At 37.9% G+C, this 25,275-nt stretch overlaps 1 long non-coding RNA gene across 1 annotated transcript; it reads left to right on the top strand.

The window, feature by feature from the left end:
- Positions 1-841: 841 nt before the first annotated feature.
- On the top strand, positions 842-7,362 carry LOC142488642 (uncharacterized). Its single transcript, XR_012799555.1, has 3 exons — positions 842-2,062; positions 3,637-3,712; positions 7,101-7,362. It is a non-coding gene; the product is annotated as an uncharacterized LOC142488642 (long non-coding RNA).
- Positions 7,363-25,275: the final 17,913 nt, after the last annotated feature.

Below are 25,275 nucleotides of genomic sequence, written 5' to 3'. Positions count from 1 at the left end.
GATGGTTATATTTCCTTTAACACTATTAATTTCCACTTCCAATACGTATCACTCTTATTTCCATCAGAAAGGTACATTTTCACCATCACTAATAACTTTCACTTTCAATTATTTATTATTCCTATTTTCAATATACACTCACTTATAAACTTCAAAGTATAGATATATACACAGTATTAGTTCACTTTAGGGATCATATTTGTGGTAAATACTTTCCCCTAGAAGGTCAAGTTCTGCTCAGCATACTTCTACATATCCCTGGCTTGGCCGGGTCTTAGCAATTTGAGATACGAATAATAGGGTTAATAATCTTTTTTTTTTTTTTTTTTTTTTTATATATTTTTTATATATTTTTTGTTAATCATATTTTTTGTTAAGCATTTTGTTTTATTCATATGTATACTATTAAATTTATTTTCCTATCCATGAGGATATATAGGTATCAGATACACATCTGTATTTTATGTATTGCACTAATTGTTATATTCTTTTATTTCCTTTATATATGTTTTTTCTCTGATGTATGTCATGTCCATGAGTGTCCACACGCTGAGTGTCCCAGTCCTTTCATCTGCGCATGATCAAGATCACAAGGATGCACTGTCTCTTTAAACCGGGACTATATATTTCGGGACTTACAGGGACTACTTTTCATTACTTTTAACCCCTGAGGAAGAAAGCAAGACTTTCGAAACGCATAGGGTGGTTCTGTGAGGTCCCCACTACTCGGGTGTGAGTGCTGTACCCTTCCGAAGCTGGGAGCTGTGAGCTGTGAGCTGTGAGCTGTGGGAAAGCACATGCTGGCGTTGGAATATCCAACATTTCAGCATTGCTGTGTTTGGTGCACGTGGTGCGGACAGACCAGGAAGTATCTCTGTGTGTGGTCCTGGAGCTCTGCAGTGCTGGGAGAGGACTGAGGCAGACGCAGCTAGCTGGAAAAACCTGTCCCTGCCAATAATAGACTCCTCGTCTGAGCCCAGGTGTTAACAACAGCAGCAGCAGCAGCTATCCATAAGAGGGGATACTCTTTGAATTATCCATTGCCTGATTACATCCTGTTTTCGGTAAGCAGGTACCCCCACCCGAGTTGGAGAATCTTGCCTGAACCTAATATATGTTTTTATGTACTTTTTTATGTGTAATAAGTGTATTTTAAGATATTAATGATATGCCATATTAAATGCCATTGTGAGTAGTTACCTGTTGTTCTCAGCGTTTGTTAAGTGTTGTTTGTTTATGTATGTGTATGTTTTACAGTATTATGCTATGATTTGATTTCTTTGTATATTTACATGTTTACCCTTACCACGTGGAGCATCCAATCGGACGGGCGATTTCCGTGGCTCTGGTTGTATATTTTATAATATATATTTTATAATATCTATTAGAATTGCTTTGATCATTACAGTGTTGAGCGCCACTGATATAACTTCTTTTCCACATGTGCTGTATAATGTCATCACAAATCAAATAACCTCTATCAACACATCTTATAGTGCTGATGAAAAATTTACGATCACATTTCACAGACATGTATTGAAATGGTTGCGCAACCTGCATCCTTGCGAAATAAGAACCTGTATGTGTTATGTGTCCAAAATTAAGCAGTTCCCAATTTGTTGTATACACATCTCCTGGAATAAATAATTCATAGTATAAAAAAACTTCCCATAAAGAGTCATCAGGGTTATGAACCCGTCTGTGGTTTCTTTCTCGTATGTCATAAACTGTGGTTTGTGAAACATATGCCAGGATTTCAGATTCTTTCGGACTTAAATTGAGAGTCTGTGTGATCAAAGTGAGATTTAAAAGTGATATGTCAACCTTTTTACTTTGCAATGTTAACCTGATAGAAGTAGTGTGATTAAGAATAACCAAAGCTTTAATTTCTTCAGATAACACTGTTATATCTGAAATTGTGTAGGAAGCAAATTTTATCATGTGATCTCTTAACACCAAAATACCTCTCCTTAATTCTTCATCATTTGAGTCAGAGATTTGACTTATAACAGAAACAGAATCACTCAGCAGGTGTCCTGTGGTTATAAGAACATCATCGTTAGTAAGCAATTTTCTTGTAGATGTTTTACTTGAAACTTTACATTCATTCATGAACTCTGTGTCATTTTCATAATACACTATGGCATTAATCGTTGCATTCGTACCCCACATTGCCTCTGAGTAGGGCATGTTAACAATATTACGTGTGGTGCACGTGTCATAATCACAGGGTTTATCATCTGGAGCTATTTGAACATTCATCAAATCGCTCATCGCCCTGATTACCGTGTCAACATTCCTATGCAAACTATCAATGAGACATTTCTGGAACAGGGAGTAGACTTTGTAATTAGGTTTCATAATCACTATTCGCTCCACACACCAAAAACCTCGTAACCCAGAAAAATGTAAAAATCCTTGATCAATCATTTTCGGTTGCCAGTTAAAATAGCCTTGCGTGAGATTGTAATAAAAGGAACACGGTTTACAACCGTATTTGAATACTGTAGTGTCCTTATCACAGATTCCTTCATTAATCAATTTCTCCAATGTGATATCACACACATTCTTGAAACCTTTACATGAATGGCTGTAGTATGTAGTATTGGTAAATGTACATACATTGGTAAACTTATAGACACAGATATAAAGGTGGGACACATTTGAGAGAAAAAGATGGTTAAAAATGATGAAATATTAAATATTTGATCAACTTTGCAGAAAAATAATTCCATATACAACTCTACATTTGTCAGTTTACAACTGTTTGTCTATTTCCGACAATACAGCAAGCTGAAATAACTTTCTAGGCAACCTGCCAAAACCTCGTAACAGAAAAAAAAACTGTTAATTACTGGAGTTTTAACAAACACTGCAATACAATTTGGGACAGTTCAAAATATGAAGCTCCTCACACAGCCTGATACAGGATAAGTTTTACTGGTATTCAAAAATTAAAACTGGATTTTTGTTTAACAAAAAATTATAGACCTTACATATACTTTAAACAGTTTATAGTTACTGGTTACACACAAAAAGAACACAGAGCAAGGCACAAAACAAACAGAATTTTACACTTCTCTCATACACATTCAACCAGCTTTTACAAAAACAACAAAAACACATATTTTCTCACCTATTCTAATATATAGGAAAACAAAACAGTTTGATCTTGCAAACTAAATTAATAGAGATATCCTTCTCTTTCCCTATATCATAATTAACTTTTCTTTAGACTAATTTAAAAATACTGAGCTTCTAGTCCTTCTCTGTCCCCAAATCATAATTAACTTTTCTTTAAACTAATTTAAAAATACTGAGCTTCTAGTTAGCTTTGTGTCTAGAATATATTCTGCCTGTTATTTCTATATAACATATTCACCTGATTTTATCTGTGGAAATTTAGAGAAAAAGAATTGTAATTCTGGTTAATGAAATAAATCGCCTGGCCAGTACGATAAACATCCTTATTATTCCAGTAACCGGACTGTAATTCGTCCTTTCTTTATACTTCTTTCTCTCCACAGATACACAAACTCTCCTCTACCCAGTGTTAATTAGTTTTAATTATAGTGGGGGTGTACACCTTTAAAAATTAAATTTCAACATGAGCAATTAATTATATTCTTCTTTTAGACAGTCTGCTAACCACAGGATGCGGCAATGCAGAGCACAGCGCAACGACAGGACTCCACAGGACAGCAGCAGTAAGGTAAAAAAGATTCTTTATTGACACGTCATGGTGCAGACAGGGATGGGTGCAAAATCTCCTCCTCTTACGCGTTTCACGCCTCTGTGGCGCTTCGTCAGAGAGTGAAGATAGGTGTGCTGTGTTCCCCCTCTTATACTGAACTAATTGCCTGGAATTTCGTTCAGCCGCCATGACCGGAAACCGGAAATGATGTGGCTTAGTCCAAAAAAACGAAAGTGACATAACGCAGTGTATGCGATTAGGTAACTTGTTTACAAACCATCCATGTAGTCATGGTGATTTCTACGTCATCTCCTCTAGTAAGGAAGAGAGGGAGGGATAATCTGAAGGGGAGAAACACAGCACAGATATCTTGCAAATGAACAAGGTGTGTTTAAAAGAAAGGTAATGCAAGGTATTACAATAAAAACAAATATTTGGTATAAGCTATATACAGAGAACATCTCCAGACACACATGTATCTTAAATGAATATACATTATTTGAATAGTCATGAGATGAGTACATATTGAAACAAACAAATTGGTATTCATAAAGAAATATGCATGATTTAGATGGTCCTATGGTAAATGTATGTTAAACGGACCGGACCCAAATATATATTAATACTAAAACATATAATGCTTTTCTTAGGTGTAATATAAAGGTGTGAGAAAGACACATATATAAGGCAAATGGGTCATGTTAAAACCATATAGAGAGAGCAACTCCAAGGGAAGATATATGAATCTGTATATATGTATATATCATGACTTATAATTAATAGTTTACACAATTGTTATATCAAAAAGTGCTTGAGTTCCCAATCGGTATTTATACCCCCGGGTGATAATGACCCGAGGGTATAAATCCAAAACATTTCCCTTTGGTTGAGATTATCTTCTCTATTTCCTCCCCTAGTATGTTTAGGGATATATTCCAGGGCATTGAATGTAAATGTATCAATTGAGCCATAAGGGCAATCATGAAAATGTTTTGAAACAGGTAGGTTTAAATCGTTCTTTTTTATTGAACGAAGATGTTCTGAGATTCTAATTTTTAATAGACGAATCGTCCTACCAATGTACATCTTGCCACACGCACAATTCAATCTGTACACTACATAATTCGTTTTGCACGTCATAAAATGATTAATTTTGTATTTTTTACCTGTGACTTTGCTAGTGATATCTGTCAAAGGAATAGCGAATTTACAATATGTACAGTTCCCACATTTATGGAACCCTTTGAGAAGTTTCTTATGTTTTTGTTCAGATACAAATAAGCTCGGTGATACATGATAACTGATAGTTTTAGCTTTTTTGTACACAAATTTCGGAGTATTTGACATGACAGCAGCCAGATCTTTATCTAACTGTAATATCCTCCAGTGTTTTTCTATAATTTTTTAATATGATTAGCCTGATCATTTTAAGTGGTAATAAAGAGTGGAGTTTCTGAATTCTGATCAGAAAAAATCTTTTGTTTAGATTTTTTCTCACATAGTGAGGTTTTTAACAGTTCTTTACGTTCTGTACTAATGGCATTTTTAAAGGCTGATTGAATAACATTCTCAGAATAACCTCTTTTTCTGAATCTGTCATTTAATATCTCTGACTCTTGTATGAAGGATTCTTCTGTAGAACAAATTCTTCGCAATCTGAGATATTGCCCTGTGGGAATGTCACGCAGTAACGGTTTTGGATGGCTGCTGTTGGCCCTGAGGAGAGAGTTGCGGGCATTAGGTTTACGATATATGTTAGTCTGGATTTTACAGTCAATGTCTATATACAAATTAATATCCAGAAAATTTATGTGATTAATATGTATCAAAGATGTGAATTTTAAATTAAAAGTATTATTATTAAGATAATTGATAAACTCCCTCAGTGTAGAGTAGTCTCCCCTCCATATCAGAATGAGGTCGTCAATGTACCGACGATAGAAAATAATATTTTGGCGGAATGGGTTAGTGTCACCAAAAATGTGAGTGTTTTCCCAAAAACCCATAAATAAATTCGCATAGGAAGGTGCAAAAGAAGTCCCCATAGCAGTGCCTTGTTTTTGAAGATAAAAGTGCTTATCAAATAAAAAATAATTGTGTTGCAATAAAAAAATAATACAATCTAATAAAAAAGTGATTTGAGGAGTGTGTAAGTTTGAAGTGTTAAGAAAGTGAGTAACTGCTTGAATGCCTAATTCGTGACTAATAATGGTATATAAGGATGCCACATCTAGAGTTACCCAGAAATAATTGTGACACCAAGTGATATTACTTAATATAGTTAATAAATGTGATGAGTCTCTGAGATAGGAGGGGAGACCTCTTACCAAAGGTTGCAAATAAATATCCACGTACCTAGATATACCATCTCCCAAAGATCCAATACTAGAGATGATAGGTCTCCCTGGTGGATTAACCAGGGACTTATAGATCTTTGGGAGATGGTGAAAAATAGGCACTGTGGGAAAACGATTGGTTAAGTACTGGGATTCCTGAATCGATAATACCCGCAACTCTCTGCCAAGGTCAATGAGTGTGTTCAGTTCTGTTTGATATATATTGGTAGGATCCTTCTCCAGTCTAAGATAACAAGTCGTATCATTTAGCTGTCTCATGGCTTCAACAAGATTGTGTTCTTTTAACATAACCACAGTGGCTCCACCTTTATCAGCGTTTTTTATCATTATTTTATCATTTATTTTTAGCTGATAAAGTACATTACGTTCTTCTGTGGTAAGATTGTCAGGTCTTATACTGGAGAAGGTATATCATTTTGCCAAAATTTGTAAGTCACGTTCTACTAATTTCTCAAAAGTTTCTAAAAAAGGTCCTTTATTATATGTGGGACAAAAAAGTGATCTATTCTTAAGACCTGAGTTTTTGCTATGTGTCAGAAATGTAGTCATGTCTTCTAATTCCTCTGATTCATGTTCTGCTAGAAGGTCTGTCAGATCTTGCAAGATAGTACATTCTTTCAAACTAAGAGAATCTTGATGCATTGTGTCCATCGGGGGCTCTATAGGACATGTAAGAGACTCAGATAGAGACAAGGTAACAGTAGACTCCTTTCTACTAATAAACCATTTTTTTAAAGATAATTTCCTGATGAACTTTTGTACATCTATAACAGTGGAAAATAGATCAAAATTCTCGTTCAATGCAAAATTCAAACCCTTGTTTAACAGTCCAATTTCATCATTATTTAGTGGTATCCCTGATATATTTATCACATTGCTATTTTCTATATTTAAGTGTCCATCTTTCTCTTCTTCTCTTTTTGATTCTTTTCTTTTGGCTGATCGCCTTGTTCTTTTGAATAGTTTTTTGGGGCCTTAGATTGGTATGATGTTGATGATTCATATCTCCGTGTATATGAAGTTGATGGTCTATTATCCTGTTCTTCTAGGTCACGTGCATACCTCTCTGTATCTGCGCCATTGGAGAAGGAGATGGATGATGGACGTCCTTCAATATCTGATGTGTCAGACATGCTAGACATTTCAGATTTTTTTTAAGATGGATTTGTTAGGGGTGGATTTGGTTGGATTTTCTCTCTCTTTGTATTGATATCTTTTCTGATTCTTATTTTTGTTGGTATTTCTATGTTGTATTGGTTTTTACCACATATATATTTGATTATGTACATAGTCCATTTTGTCCCTCTCATATTTCTTTTGTTTTTGTATCATTAAATCCTGTTCCATACTCTTTATATGTTTGCTTAATTTCTCATCACAACTGTCAAACTCATCCATGTCTTGTAAGTCGTTTAGATTACGTTGTAGGTCAGTCACTTCCTTAGTTGTGATTTTTTTCTCTTCCATTTTATGTTCAATAATTAAATCAATAAGTTTGAAGGAACAGTCATCGAGGAGTCTGACCTATTTGGACTCAAAATCTTTAGATGGGAACCCAAAATATGGTGTTTTTGTGATCCTAAGACTCCTCGGTAGTCGTTTTACCAGCCGGTAATTTTCTAATGTTGTTATGTCCCACCATAAGCGTATATCTGTTGATAGGGCATTTTCAAAATTATTGAAAAACATAGGTAGATCAATATCTTCATTATCAATAGGCAGTGTTAGACCTTCAAAGACTTGTGCTGCTTTTTTGCTGCGTTTTGAATTATCTGTGCAATTATGTGCGTAAGACATAGATTTGTGTTGACTAGTGTCTGAGTCCTCTGATAAGCACTCCATCTTGCCTGTCTGTCACCATGTAATAAAAATATGAAAAAATAGAATCCAAACTGGAAAACCACTTAGAGTCCTTAAGTCCAGAATAATGTCATAAAAGTCCAAAATAGGTCATGAGCTACTATATATATATACATGAATGCAGGGTAGAAGAACATAGTTCTGTAATAGCACTTTTACAGAACTATGTTCTTCTACCCTATATTCTTAATTTAGAAGCACTTGCAAGTGCCTGAATAGTAATTTTATATACATACAATAAACCAGTATTCTTATTATTTAATGCACATAAAACTTTCACATGGATAGAATTCACTCAGATTCTTACAAGCACACATACAGGGATTACTCAATCAATCAACCTTTTTCCATATTTATATTTAAAAATGTAATTAAACATTCTCAGGGAAAAAGAAACCTATACCTGTTATAATCTTGGTTTCCACTCAACTTTGCAATACATAAGACTCCCTGAACTTTTCAATCGAGATGGGAAAATATTATTAATTCAACTTAATATACACTCATACTCGGTTAATGTGGCACAAATAATTTGGGTTGCACGTTGGAAAAAATGATATTTTCTGCTTTTGTCTCTCCTAAGAATCTCTCCTGATTTACTAACAACATTTTAACAAAAAGAAAACCATTTCTGTAACTTGTCTAATTCTCGGCTATTTTTTTTTTTTCCTTGTGAAAAAATAACTGGAGAAAAAAAGGTGGGGGCTACAGCTGCTATACATGCAGGGAGGAGAGGGACAGTTGACTTAATATTTAGATACAGTCCCTTCAATTTCCTTGTCATTAATGTAATTTGGAGTTATCTTATTTCCCTGACACTCTCCTTTTCTTCAACATAACTTTTTGCCTAACTTGAGGGGGACATATTGTATTTTATTTGTCCCCTGGACAGTCCCTCTACAGAGGCTAATTCTGCCTTGGGTCCATCTCCTCCCCCTCCTCTGTGTAAAAGGCATTTCAATTGTGAGTGGTGTAGGGGCTGTTTAGTCGGGTTCTTAGTGAAGTCATAAAAACTTCTTAGTTGAAGAATGTCTCAGTGCCTGTGACCCAGAAAGAGTTTAGGGGCTCAGGGGGCTTGAGAATGGGGACACTGGGGTAAATAGGGGCAATATATGGAGGTAATAATTGTCCCGATACCATAGGGGCAGGGGATAGATATACATTTAAACCACAGTACATTTCTTCATATACCTATAATCCCATAAACAACTTATAAAGGAATTTTATCTTAACAACATACAATAAGGTTAGTTGTACACCTCCAGACATGGCCTATAATAAATTTATACAGATAATAAATCTTAACAGTTTATGCGTATGTAATTCTTATCTTAACTTAAACAATTATTATCTTATCTTAACCTAAATTACCATCATATCTGAGACACCATATACAGCCCATTTCAATTAAACAATAGGGGCTTCAACCGTTTGTTATATAAATCAGGGACTTAAACCCTCGATTATTCTGCCCTATAAAATTTAGATTCTTCAGATTCGCAGAGAGAAGGTGAGAAACACTAAAATACATTTTACTCACCTTTTCTGTGCAAATCCCACTTTTTCTGACACCAAGTTGATAGGTCCATTTTCCTGATCAGACCTGGTGGCAGGCAACCTTTCTCTACCCGGGGAGCTTTCATCATGGCACCTGCTATATTCTTTTGGTCTCAGACATGACAGCTATGAACCCAGAGTGCGAGAAATCAGTAATACAAGGAATGCTTTTCTCACACCTGATTTAATATGTGGATGGGACGGTCTTTTATACATAAAGCCATTGTCAGTTCATTACATGTGTTACAAACTGAGTTCCCATATACAGATCACACATCTAAATTTAAATGTAACCTTTAAAAATGCCTTTTCTGTCAAACATTTTACTGCTAAGCAACAGCTATTAATGTGGTCATATAAGGCTTGGTGGTCTTACTTCTTGTGTAGATGACATGCTGAGCCAGCTGGTCTAAAACAAAGCAAAAATATGTCACTATTTAAACCCCTGAGCAGAATAAAGCTGACATACATTGCTTTAACTTTTTCAGTCCCTGAAGGGAACAAAACTGACAGATACAATTTTTAACCTTACAGATAGAATGTCTAAAAGTAAGATCTTGTTGTCAGGGGTTGGTGAAGGTCCTAAAAAGAACACAGCATTTGCTCCACCCAAATGTATTATCAAATACAACTCGGCATCAAGTAAAATTGCCAAAATACTAAATTCCCATTGGAAAGTGCTCAAATGTGACCCACACCTTGATGGGGTTCTCCCTAAGCATGCTTCTGTTGTTTATAAAAAAGCAACTAACATTCAAAATATAATAGCACCCAGTAAACTAAGGAGTATTAAAATACATACTGAATCAATTGTGAGTGGCAATTTCAGGTGCAGGCGACAAAGATGCATAATGTGCAAACAAATGCATCTACGAGATTGTTTCCAGTCGCATGCAAATGGGAGTGCCCACAAGGTTAGGGGACACATTGAGTGCCAGACAACTCATGAGGTATACATGCATAGCTGTCCCTGTGGCATTCAATACATTGGCAGGACGATACGTCCTGTCAATGTTAGGTTTTTAGAACATCGGAGGAGTATTGCCACGGGCATTACCACACACAGTGTGTCGAGGCACTTTTTTCACCACCATGACCGGAATCCGGGACTCCTGACTGTTATGAGCTTGGAACAGATTCCCCCCTCCCTTTTGGTTGGTGATAGGTTCCGTAGCCTTTGCAGAAGGGAGTCCTTTTGAATATATACACTGGGTACGCTAAGTCCGGCAGGGTTGAATGAGTGCCTCGACACAAGCACCCTGTTTTAAAACTCAATTATGTCAAAATTACGCACCTATGAACCCTGCTGTCTTTTTTCACCATGACAATATCTTTAACCAGTGTTATCACTGGAATATATTTCATATATGCATTCACACTATAGGATAGGTTTTTGGTTATGGTGATCCTTGTCTTCTTTTTTATAACTACTTTATAATTTTTTTATTGCTACATAATTTAAGGCATTTTTTATTTTTGCATACCATTGTTTGTATGTATATGTTTTTTTATCATTCATTATATACACATGTATTGTTTATAGTTGTTATAAATTATATTTTGAATTAGTTTATAATGTTTTTTATTTCATCATGAATATTATTACAAGGAGAAGATTCGGGAGTGATCACAGGGCCGCACTAATGATTTTGTCCCTTTCTCCCTGAAGAAGCTCCTTTGCTGGAGGGAAACGCGCGTTGGACGCGCAGTTGTGTCAGTCTCCTACTTGGAGCTGTTTTTAATGTAGTGCTTTTAAGTCTCCTGGTTCTATATATGCAGACAGCATTAGCTGGATAATTTTAACAACAGGCAGTGAGTTTGCCTTCCTGCTCTATATGATATATGCACAATTAGAGCCTCTCTGCTGGGTAACTCACTGTTAATGATACTGTGAGTCCCAGCTTTACTATGTTGTGAATTATTTTCCATTAATAGAGCCTGTGTCAGCGTTACCTTCTAAGCTTATGCAACATAACATTTACTACCACTGTAGGTGCTTGCTGGTATATAACTGAGCAGGATTGCTGGATTTCTGACCATTCAAAGGCTCACTGTGTAGGATACGTTTACCTACAGTTTGCATACTTGCTCCAGAGGGGTTAACACCCTGACTTATAGCATCCTCTGTCCTTCCAACCCCAGGAATATTGATTCTGGGATTGTATAATCACACATTTATTGACAGGGATGTACGACATTGTCAATTTAATTCATTTTTAATACTTAGTACACAACGTTTGGTAATATATGTTTTAAGTAAATTTATTAAAAGTTAGATTTTACATTATGTAGGAGTGCAGTTAGTGAATTCTTTAGGGGACACATCCATTTTGTGTTCCCCTTCCCCCCTCTTTTTGCCTGAATATTATTACAACTGTAAATGTATATTTACATCTTACATACTACATTTACTCATTAACTTCATCGTGGCAGCCGGGAAAGGGTGAGTGCAAGATGTATTTATTTTATTTTTTGGGATTAATGAATTTTAAATGGGCATATGCACTATTATCTATATGTGGATAATAGTAATTTTGCCCATTACTATACTGTATGTGTTAGGGGGCGGGGGGGATTTATTTATTTTAAAGTATTTATGTATTTGTAATTTATTTTGGGGGCCACAGATTTGGTACTGCAGGCAAGCGGGGACCCCCGGACACCTGCGGGACTACCCGAGGACCACCGCCGACCTATAGTATCATTCCTGTGCCTACAAATAAATAAATATATGTAATATGATAGGAGGGTTTAGGGGTTGTTGGGGACATAGGGGGTGTGTTGTGTATTAGATATAGTAATCTTTATTGAGGGGCTAGGAGGTGGGTAGTGGTGCTGTACTGTGAATATTGCTTTTAGTGTGGGTAATGGGGGTGGGTGAAGGGGGTATTGGCCCCAAGGGTGGGTGTTTAGACCTTGCGGGTGGGTAGCGGGAGGGTTAACCCCTTCATTACCATTGAGGTATTAACTGAAAAGTTAATGAAGGGGTTAAGTCCACCCGCCCGCAAGGCCTAAACACCCACCCTTGGGACCAATACCCCCTTCACCCACCCCCGCTACCCACAAAATCCTTGGCACGGGTTGATAAACCATTCATTGCCTTAGCGGTAAGCCGTTAAAGTAATGAAGTGGCCTGTAAATTAATTTTACCTGCATCGGATTCATACCGGGGGGCTCCAGTGCTGGTATTAATGGGTATCAGCTCCAGAGGCCCTCAGCATCAATCCGAGTCAGGAAAAGGGCCTGATTTTTTCTAAATCCTGCCCGTCCCGCTTCTCAGCCCCAGCTTCTTGCCAACTTTTTGTGGCAGAGCGATTTTGAGAAAAATTCTCCATTTTAGAGTGGCGAACAGCAGTGAGATCCTGATCGGCCCTACTAGAATACAGAGAGTTTGAAAAACTGATGAGAAGCAGCGAGATAGGGCTTATCATCAAGCGCGCGGTGGATTTTATTTTCCGCCCCAAAAAATGGCAGATTTTCCTAATCTCGCCAGCTTTTTGGCCATTACTGAATCGTAGTAGGCATATTTGCCAAAAAACTGTAGAGATACGGCTTATCGCTGTTTATAGCATAGGCCCCTTTGAGTCTAGACATAATCGCAAAAATAGTGTTGGCCCTAAAATATTATCTCTTCTCCAATGCTATTTCTGGGATTTGGAGTAATTTTAAAGTTAGGGACAACCGAGTAATTTCCAGAGTCCTACATTGAGGACAAGACAATGAAGATCAGCCTAAATAAACATCAACATTTCCATGATGTGGGACTACTTGAGTACCTTATCAGCAAGCAAACCAAGTACCCTAACTCTAGCCCTTTAAATCCTTAGGTTTCTTCTTCAGGTATGAATATATTGTAAAAAATAGCAAGCATTATCAGGTAGCTTCAGCACACCACTGCAGCAGCACTATATCAATGGCTCCAGAAAAAAATATGTTGTAAATGCTGGGTTCTTATAGGTTAGCCTCATTAGTTTCTAGTCCTATACTGTAGGTGCAAAATTAAGAAGGGGTCTAAAATTTAGAACAGGTGCTAATTAATGCGTCTATTCCCATGTTAAGCTTTTGATTTATACTAACGACCCTGATGCAAATTGTCTTTTGCCTATTTTGTCCAACTCTAAATTGGGGTTTTATTTTTACAAATCTCACACTGGCTATTTAAGCCTAGGCAAATAGTTTGGGCTGTGACTCTACTGTCGTTAGTCAACTGTTGCACAACCCCGAAAGAAAAAAAAATCTTGATTCTAATTAAAAATAAGGTTATTTAAAAAAAATATATGTATATAATTAAAAACTCCTGCACAGTTTTGCTGTTGTTTATAAGAAAATGACGACATCTACGTAGTCAAGATCCTAATTTATGTCTTACAGTTTGCTAAAGCATAAAATAAATGGTGATAAGCATGACCTATTTAAATGTTACTTTAACAGAAAATGTGTATTTTAAAAATGAGTGGGAGAGTAAAAACATATTTTGAGCAGAGATTGTGTGAAAGAGCAAACAAAGCATACTGTATGTAAAATGCTTCACTACCTGTCAAAATGAGAAGTACAACTAATTAGCTTATTTTCTTCCATAATAGCCATGCTTGTGAAAAGTTGTAATGCAGAGGTCAATGATCCATCACTTCATATAAAAAAAAAACCTTTCTGTATGGAAAAGGTGTTATTACTCCAAAAGACAGGTTAACTACATTAAAGAAAGTTCAAAATAGTTGAGTAGATGAGTAGATGAGTAGAGTAGGCTATATACAGTACTGTACTAGTATAAAGTTTTCAAGAAATCACTGAAAATTGAGTAAAATACTATACAGATTATAGTCACTCAAGGGTTTGGAAACTGCTTCTTGCAACTACAGCAACACACTGCAGGACCATGATATCACATACTGTATATTTTTAGAGTGGCTTTGGACAGACCTTTTTCTAATGTATGTCAAAGTGTTATTCCCATAAGTATATGTGAATAGTCAAATATTATTTATAATCTTAATTTACTGTAGAGAGACAGTAGAAAAAGTATGGGTTAACCACAACTTGTTTTAATCTTCAATTATTTCAAATACAGATGTACTGCACCGACACACTTTATTCGAGCAAATACCCAGTATGTACCTGGCAGATACCTGGAATGCGCCGCTCCTCACCTCTGACAAGCCCCGTTGCATTTGCCTTCCCAGCCTGGGTTCATGCCTGGCTGACGGGCGGCTGATCTGTTAAATGATAATGATTAGGATTTAATAGGCTGCAATGCTTCGCGTGTCTACCAGATGGCATAAATTCATGAATTGTAATGCAGTATATATATATGTAGTGTGCAGTATTGCAGCCAGTGGGAATAAAATGCTTCAATCCCTGCCTGGAAAATACCTCAATGCACTCGGGCAGAAAACAGTCACAAACCTCAATACACCCGGGTATACCCGAATTCGTGGGACTAGCCAAGCTCGAATAAAGTGTGTCGCCAGTGTACCGTAGTCAAATATTTTGTTAGGTATTCCGCCAGGAAACCTTAGTTGAAAGCTGCCTGACAACTGCCTGCTCGTGGCTTCACTGTGGACAGACTAATTGCCCATTAGCATAAACACAGTGGGGGATTCTGCTTCTTAACACATTCCCGCTGTGTTAATCCTACTGGGCTGCATCAATCTGGAAGAGCTGCGCAGTGCCCTCCTCCTCTTTTGCTGGAGGGAAACGCGCGTTGGACGTGCAATGTTGTCAGTCTCCTACTTGGAGCTGTTTTAATGTAGTGTTTCCTGGCTCTGTATGTACAGATCACAGAGCCTGGCTATTTCAGTCTAGTCTACAGTATGTAGTCAGCGAGCACTGTTGCCATTCCCCCTATCTCTGTGTATATGTGTCCACACAGAGTATAAGCTGTGAACTCACTAATACTGTGGCTGTGAGTGTCAGTCTTTTTACTCACAGGATATGTATTTTACGTGACTGCAAAGCAATCGCAGAGTTGTTCAATGGAATGATTATATTGGGAGGATTGGATATTTTCCCAATATTATTTATCTGGTCTCGCTGACCTCTATATATTTACCATCTGGTCTAACAGCTGATCCAGATGGGTTAACACCCTGACTTATAGCATCTTATGCCTTCTACATCCCACCATCATTAGCTGGTTAACTGGGATATCACAATTATATACTAGATGACATAGGTGCTAGATACTTCTGATTTAATTCATTTTTAACTCACGTTACACCAGTCTTTGGTAATATATGTTTTAAGTTAATTTATTAAAAGTTACTTTTATATCTAGTGGTGTGCACTTTAGTGAATTCTTTAAGGGGCACAATCACTTTGTGTTTCCCTTCCCCCCCTTTTCTGATAGCGTAATCCAGTATAAAATATATTTATAGAAACAATAAAATGAAAACTTACACAGTGTCATAAGAATACAGACACATAAAATGTTGATGTCATCAGGTATGGTTACTCCCCGCTTCCTCCGTCACCGACCTCTCTGTCTCAGCTCCACACTGCCCGAATCAATCGTCTGTGGAGCTGCAGGTGAATGTCCTGATGGTAAGAGGGTCTTTAGCTCGAGCTCTCACATCCGTGGAACAGCTCGGCGCAACATCCGGTTCTGGAGTTCTCTGGAGTCCTCTGATGACATCATGTGGGTGACTCCACGGGTTTCACTAGGCGTGTAGCTTCATCAGGTGTCATGGAAACCTTACAGAAGCCCAGCCTACTTATACCCTAAGTGAGAACTGATTGGCTGATCAATTGACCAATAGTAAATCAGACAAGGGAACATCCCAGGTCTGCCAAATACATAATATACTAAGAATAACGTGTGATCTCAGCGCATAGTAGAAAATATGGAGAGAAGAGAGGAGGAAAGAACAACGATTAGTCACCAAATATATCTCAATAGCAAATAGTTATCATAAAAACGGTATAATATCAATATCTGAGTTGAGACCTTTTGGTATCATAGATTTGATTCTATGAATCCAAAAGGTCTCTCTTTTGGCGAGGTTTTGAGACATTTCCCCTCCTCTCCAGTGGGATGTGACATGCTCAATTCCCCTGAAAGTTAATAAACTGGTGAAACACAAGAGACAGGACACACCGCTCACATAGTAATTATAGATATTTTTCTTTTTATATTATCATTTGCATGTGTCATAATTAATTAATGTGAGAGCTCACGCTAAAGACCCTCCTACCATCAGGACATTCACCTGCAGCTCACAGACGATAGATTCTGGCAGTATGGAGCTGAGACAGAGAGGTCGGTGACGGAGGAAGCGGGGAGTAACCATACCTGATGACATCAACATTTTATGTGTCTGTATTCTTATGACACTGTGTACAGTAAGTGTTCATTTTATTGTTTCTATAAATATATTTTTATACTGGATTACACTATGGATGCTCATTCTCTCTTTACCCTTATTGGTGAAATTCCCTGAGTGACATCGCACACTACCATATCTGATTGAAGTTTCTGCATCACACACCAGAGTCAAGCTCATTGCCACTGATCTCTTAAACGCCTAATTTTGATTGACACCACGTGAGTCTCCATCCTAGTGTTTAATACACTTCACCATTCTATACTTTATTTGCACTATGTTCCATTTATCTCTCATTACATATTGAACCTGCGCTCCCCTATACTTTGAGGAAATCAACGTTTGAAGTGGATTCGACAGACCATCCATTTAAAGGGTTTAGAGCTGCAATCCTTATTTTTTTCACTTTTTAGTCACTATATGATTACACATTATTGCACTTTATTTAAAGTTTTTATGATATATTCACTTATAGAAGGCACCATCATATGCCCTTTATCACTGTGCCGACCATTTGCACTTTGTTGCATTTTGTTTTTTCATATGTATGATAGGACTACTTATAGATGCAAAAAAAAACATAAGAGAAGTGGGAAAAAGGGACCCCAGAAGAAGCCAAAAATAATGTCAATCAAATAATATTTCTGGAAAAACAGTTGCTGTCCTAGTGGAGAAAAATAAGGTGCCAGATCAACTTAAAGTCTTGAAGTGCCAACCCATGGTATATAATAATTACAGTGGATCATATGATGAGAGCTGGTAGGGATGTGTGTAACAGAGGATATATATATTTTACCTCTGCGTCCCAGTCCAATGTGTTACTCTCCGTCCGTTTGTACCTGATCACCTGCGGTTGTATGTAAAGGAAAGGGCATCTTCTTGGGCTGTAGAGCTCCCGAGTGCCAGAGCTGTTTACAAGATGATTGTAAGCTCTGGTCAGTCCGGGAATGCTCTGTAACCGCCCAATGCATTGATTACACGTGGAGACATCTACCATCTGTGAGGCTGGGGCATTCTCCCGTGATTCTGTGCAAAGATCCGGTTTGACACCTCTCCACAACAACTGTGCGTCGATCTAATCAATGCAGGAACAGGAGCATGAAAAGGATTGGTTCCGACAGGCAACTCCAGCAAAAGCACCATCAACTCACCAGGTAAGGGAAAAATTTAAAAAACCTTTTATTGAACTACATAAAAAACAAAAAGTCAACCTACAAACAGGACAGGAAAAATCCTCCCAAGCGTTTCAGTCAGCGAAGCCCTTTCTCAAGGAGTATAGTTAGGGCAAAAACATGTAAGTATATATAGCCCCTCCTCTGAACTCAAGCACACCTGATCTAAATGAGGTGCTTTCAATTAGTTCACTCATCCCATAGTGCAATTTGTTCCACATATAAAATTTATCAATAAGGTTTAACCCCATAAGGATGGTATAAACGTATGTAGCAAGTCCTTGGATATAAAGAATGGATAATTCAAAGAAAATATCAATAGTGGAATAGCTACCAGAGAATTGATTTATATGGTATATACCATCTACTGATGCAGCGGCAGTTATTCGAACATTTAACGCGGTGTGTAGATTGGAATACCCATGCGATGGCGCGCATTTTTTTTTAATCGTGCCGACTTAAACACGCGGCTTGTTTATCGTTTTGTCCGAATCAGAAAAGGGCATTTTAGCGTTGTCTGCAATACCGTCGAGAAACTCAAGTGGGCAATCGCGAGTTGTTGTCATTAAAATCCAATAGCAAATCAATGTCTGTATTATACACAGAGCAGCGTGTGTACTGTACTGTATCTGTATTACTTGTATCACACAATCCAGGGGGAGCATAGGGAGAAAAAACATAAAAAGACTCTAAGTGCAGATATATAAACAGTGCTGGGAGTGTCTCTTTAAAACTTGGCTCCTGCGTTATTCCTTCTCACAAGAAGATGATGTTTTTCAGGCAATTGAGATTAATATACTGATAGATGTGTATCACTGGCTTTCAAACTCCACGGTATATACCTCAGCGAGAGGGGGAGAGAGAAACACACATAGTACAGCTCTGACGAAAAAATTACCCTTTATCAAAATCAATAAAATGCACACTTACAGTGTTTCAAAGTTAAAACAGCATTTGCAGCTATAAAAGCTAAATGACGTGGCTTGGATGAAGGTAAACACCGTCTCTCACCACACCGTCCCCATCTGGAGCTCCGATCTGATCACCCCCTTTGTGTACAGGCGGAGCTGCTTCGCTTCCGGTCGCGGAACAGTGTCGTCACTTCCGGTCGCGGCACGGATCGTCGGTGCGTATGTGGAGTACCCAGGAGTCCTCTTCCCCAGCAGCGTCACGTTGTACTGGGTACTCCACATACGTACCGACGATCCGTGGTACCGACGATCCGTGCCGCGACCGGAAGTGACGACACTGTTCCGTGACCGGAAGTGAAGCAGCACCGCCTGTACACAGAGGGGGTGATCGGATCGGAGCTCCAGACAGGAACGGTGTGGTGAGAGACGGTGTTTACCTTCATCCAAGCCGCGTCATTTAGCTTTTATAGCTGCAAATGCTGTTTTAACTTTGAAACACTGTAAGTGTGCACTTTATTGATTTTTGATAAAGGGTCATTTTTTCATTAGAGCTGTACTATGTGTGTTTCTCTCTCCCCCTCTCGCTAAGGTATATCCCATGGAGTTTGAAAGCCAGTGATACACATCTATCAGTATATTAATCTCAATTGTGAAGAGAAGCTTGTGGGGAGCGCAGATATCACCACATACAAGGAGAAAAAATATATATATAGTGTAGAGTGTATATACAAATAGGCACTTAAAAAGTAAATCACGATTGGGGACTCACACTCTCCCAGTGAAGTTTAGGCAATGGATACAACAATGTAGACCCAGTCAGTGGATGGTAGCAGGAATCAGCGGTATATTCCCTCGGTGTGAAAAGATAACACACTTAGTGCAACAATGCATGTACTAGTTAATGTAAGTGCAATAATTGTTGCCTTGATAAACACTTAACTAGTACATGCATTGTTGCACTAAGTGTGTTATCTTTTCACACCGAGGGAATATACCGCTGATTCCTGTTACCATCCACTGACTGGGTCTACATTGTTGTATCCATTGCCTAAACTTCACTGGGAGAGTGTGAGTCCCCAATCGTGATTTACTTTTCAAGTGCCTATTTGTATGTACACTCTACACTATATATATTTTTTTTCTCCTTGTATGTGGTGATATCTGCGCTCCCCACAAGCTTCTCTTCACCATTCCATGATAGGAGGACTGGATCTCCTCCACAGAGGGTCGAGCAGCGAAGTTCACCATTTATTCAATTTATATTTTTTGCATCACAATTGAGCACCTTTAATAATTGTTCACAGTATAATTCACAGTTTATTTTGTCCCGATTAGAAGCGTCTCACATTTTTCTGTTTCATATTAATCTCAATTGCCTGAAAAACATCATCTTCTTGTGAGTAGGAATAACGCTGGAGCCAAGTTTTATAGAGACACTCCCAGCACTATTTATACATCTGCACTTAGAGCCTTTTTAGTTTTTTTCTCCCTATGCTCCCCCTGGATCGTGTGATACAAGTTCTACTCTTTGGGGATAAGTGAAAGCAACCCCACCAGAGTATTACATTTATTTAAAATTTTCACTTGTGAGTCATTTCATTGAACTTCTAGATCACATCAAGTCACTTGATATATTGAGGACGTAGCGCCTTTTTTACACCTTTTTGCTGCACAACTGTATCTGTATTATACACAGAGCAGCGTGTGTACTGTTTCTGTATTATACACTCAGCAGCATGTGTACTGTACACTGGCGACACACTTTATTCGAGCTCGGCTAGTCCCACGAATTCGGGTATACCCGGGTGTATTGAGGTTTGTGACTGTTTTCTGCCCGAGTGCATTGGGTTATTTTCCAGGCAGGGATTGAAGCATTTTATTCCCGCTGGCTGCAATACTGCACAGTATATATATATATATATATATACTGCATTACAATTCATGAATTTATGCCATCTGGTAGACACGCGAAGCATTGCAGCCTATTAAATCCTAATCATTATCATTTAACAGATCAGCCGCCCGTCAGCCAGGCATGAACTCAGGCTGGGAAGGCAAACGCAACGGGGCTTGTCAGAGGTGAGGAGCGGCGCATTCCAGGTATCTGCCAGGTACATACTGGGTATTTGCTCGAATAAAGTGTGTCGGTGCAGTATCTATATTGTACACAATGCAGCATGTGTATTATACACAAAGCAGCGTGTGTACTGTATCTGTATTATACACAGAGCAGCGTGTGTATTATACACAGAGCAGCGTTGAAATGCATAGGCGTGTTACAGTATCACATATCTGCGCATTAAACATTATGATGACCTATTGAAAATATTTATTTGAACTGATAATCCTTCATACAGCGCTCTCCCCCTCGCCCTTGCACACACACAAGGCTCAAGTATTTCAACTTCTTATCTACATCTCTCCCACACCATTCATTTGTAAAGGATGGCTTTCTGGCTTGAATCTTCCCGAGCGTGGCACGGCATTCCTACACATGTGTGTATGACTTCCCATTCATTTAGAAGTTAGTTCAAGTTTTAAAAATATATATAATTTTTTTTTTTAGGTTATCGACATGGGCTTGCATAGCAATTATGGATATTATGAGATACAAGTTTTACAAATATATATTTTTGGGGGTTATCGACATGGGCTTGCATAGCAATTATGGATATTATGAGATTCAAGTTTTACAAATATATATTTTTTTGGTTTATCGACATGGGCTTGCATATTAATTATGAATATTATGAGAATAAAGCAGAACTGTTGCTTTTTGATTCCACACTAGTCATGTACGTTCTTTAGGAGGTGGGTGGCATACTGTAGAAAGGTGGGTTTTTTTGAGGGTGTGGGGATCAAAACATTATGATGACCTGTAGAAAATATTTCTTTGAACTACAGATAATCCATAAAAAAGCTTTACCCTCCTCCCCCCCGCACACACACAAGGCTCAAGGATTTCAACTTCTTATCGACATCTCTCAAAAACCATTCATTTTCAAATGGCTGGCTTTGTGGCTTTAATCTTCCCGAGCCTGCTCTCACATTTCTGCCCACCACGCATGCGCAACAGCGATAAGCTAAGCCCTTCTAAACTTGCCTTTTTTTAAACGGTGGACTTAACAACAACTTAACACAACACACCTCTCCCCCCCACTAGTAATAAGATTAACATGTTGTGTCAGATACAGGCTGAGCTGCGCAAGTCAGATATCCCTTCGAAGCTTCTATTTTACTGTAACAAAACAAGTCAACTTGAAGCTCAAAGCTTATCAACAACACAACACTCCCCCCCCCCCCCATCCAACAGAGCCATTCATGTAAATGTACTATAGCGTGATTATCATGAGCTGGGCAGAAGACATGTTTGATAATCCTTAAGGCAGGAAAATAGTATTTTTCTATAGAATTTTATTGGTTAATGAATACTTCACAGTATTTACTGTAAAGTAAATTCCTGTACAAGCTTGTCTTTTTCTTCGTTATGGCTGCATTTGATTCTGTATTGCTTTGCTGTACAGTACTGAAAATAAAAAGAAACAATTACTGCCATACTTACTGTACCTGTATCATACTGACCTGCGCATAATTAACAGAAATAATTGATTAAACAATAAAAATATAATAATTTTTATAAAACATATTTTTTGTTTTTATATATATATATTTTCCCAAACTAATGTGAAGTGCAATACTTTGTTGAACTGTTCATAATAATTTCAGGTCTGCAATAGGGGGTCGGTCAAAAAATAAATGTTATTTTTTAATGCATAATACAGTACAAAAATACAGTAGCTCTTGTCTTTCTCTTCGTTATGGCATTGCGAGATGGGGGGGAGATTGGGGAGAGAGGGGGCTGCGGCTCTGAAAATTCTGTACAGACATGCAAAACAGAAACAGAAATATAAACACATTTTTACGAATTTCTATACAGTAACTACTGTACTGAGAGAGGGTGAGAGAGGGTGGGAGAGAGGTTTTTGTGTAAGATACAGGCTGGTTTGTACTGTACTGTACATGAACATAGTACTATAATCTTATACATCCCCCCCCTTCCTTTTTTCACTGCTGCAGTTCTGAAAATGAAAAGAAACAATTACTGCAGACATTGTTATTTTTACTGCCATACTTACTGTACCTGTATCATACTGACCTGTGCATTATTAACCAAAATAATTGATTAAACAATAAAAATATAATAATTTTTATAAAACATATATATTTTTTTTATATATATTTTTTCCCAAACAAATTTCTATACAGTAACTACTGAGAGGAGAGGGGGGAGAGAGGGGAGTTTGTGTAAGATACAGGCTGGTTTGAACATGAACACAGTAAAATACTATAATCTTACACAACCCGCCCCCCCTTCCCTTTTTCACTGCTGCAGTTCTGAAAATGAAAAGAAACAATTACTGCAGACATGGTTATTTTTACTGCCATACTTACCTGTATCATACTTACCTGTGCCTTATTACTTTCCCGAGGCCTGGCCATTATGTTGTAAAACAATAGGCAACACAGTCGCAATATGCTCGATATATTTATTACATCTGGCTACGGTGAGTATGTTGTTCCAGAAATTCAGTATCCCTCTTTCCAATTCATCCTTTTTTGACGGTTTCCACACTTTTCTGATATAATCCTTCAACTCATGCCATACCATTTCGATGGAATTAAAATCTGGTGATCTGGAACACAGGAGGGGAGAAAAAAGGTGAATTACTTAAGGAGATATAAACTGTGTAAAACAATGAGAAATGGTTAACCAACCTTCTCCGCTGGCGTCTTAACCCAGTTGATACCGCTGGCAAGAATGTGATCAGTAGACATTGTGTGTTTCGGATCATTGTAATGGAAGAACAGGTGACCAGATGGGAAATCATTCCTAATGTATTCAACAACATGTGTAATTATGTGATCTTGGAAGAACGCTTTATTCATAATTCCTGGAAACAAGAAAAGAAAAATGTAACATTAGGGTACAAAATACTGTACAGTACAGCAGTCCAGTGCATAAGGCCACAGCCACAGCATGTGTATTTATGCATTATTTTACCCTCAAAGATAATGATACATCCTGGTCCTTGTGTAGAGATGGCACCCCACACATGCATCTTCACTGGGTGCTTGGGACGTGGCTTCAGAGATAGGCGTCCTTTTTTGTAGAATGCAACACGGGCAAATCTCAAGCGCTACAGTTGTCTCATCAGTAAAGGTGACATCCTGGAAAGTCTCGCCACTTTTGATCCATGAACGTGCCTCGTCCACTCTTTTTATTTTGTTGACTTTCCTTATCATAGGATGCGCTCTGAAATGACAAGGAATAATGTTAGAGGTACTAAATACTGGAGATATGATGGTTCCCAGCACTCAAAAAATGAAAAAATAAGTCAAAGACAACTACTGTATAGAAAACTAACAGTAATGTATTGAACACAGAAATCCAAACAGGGTATGAGGCCCTGATAGGACAATAAACCCACAATTGCACTCTATGAGGACAAACACTTGGTGGGACTGAAAAAATGTCCCAGGCTGGAAGCCTACAGTGCTAAAGGATGCAAAACAAAAAAGTTTTATTAATACATACTAGGGAACAAAAACAGGGAGTGTGGGGTGTGGGGTGTGGGGTGTAATCAAGGTTTCTGAGAGACAGAGAGATATGGGGATATCGAGGGCAGAGACTTTGGAGAGACCAATCCAGGAGATCTCGGAGAAGACGGCGCAGGTAGTCAACTGCTCCAATAAAAACTTAAGCCCTGCATACATTAGTGTTCTATCAAAAGATCTTTCTTTTTCACTCACGAACCATCTCGACACCTTTGAATGTATAAAAGACGTACACCTATTTTCACGAAAACTATTATTACACAAATTTTTTGCAAGACGACAGAGGAATCAATATCGCAATACACCATTCGAACACTTTGATGTAGCAGACTTTTCTTGTTTGAGGGCTATGAACAGCCTCCTAGAAGAAAATGAAAGGGAACCTGGTGAGGGACCGTTTACTGAATTGAGGAATCAATCCAAATTTACTCCACCTATGGAGACAAGTACAAAAGTGGATATTTTTTCGAAACTAGTCACAGCAGACATAAAGAAATTGTCCCAGCATACTGGCCCCAGTAATTTGACTAGTCTAGAATGCACTGCTCTTAAGAACTTACAAAAGGATACATCTATTGTTAACAAACCCTCAAATAAAGGAGCTTATCAGTGTGAATGCATTCACCTCTTAAGTGACGCCAAATGTTATACGGTCCTACCTAATGACCCTACCTCTGCCTTTTCTGCAAAATTGAAAAATATTCTAACAGAAGGACTGATGAAAAATGTCATTTCAGAACAAGAGTTAGACTTTATACTCATCCAAAATCCCCAACTAGCCACATTCTA

Source organism: Ascaphus truei, chromosome 2 (genome assembly GCF_040206685.1).
Source record: "Ascaphus truei isolate aAscTru1 chromosome 2, aAscTru1.hap1, whole genome shotgun sequence".
Taxonomy (NCBI): Eukaryota; Metazoa; Chordata; class Amphibia; order Anura; family Ascaphidae; genus Ascaphus; species Ascaphus truei.
This window is presented reverse-complemented; position numbering and strand designations above follow the sequence as displayed.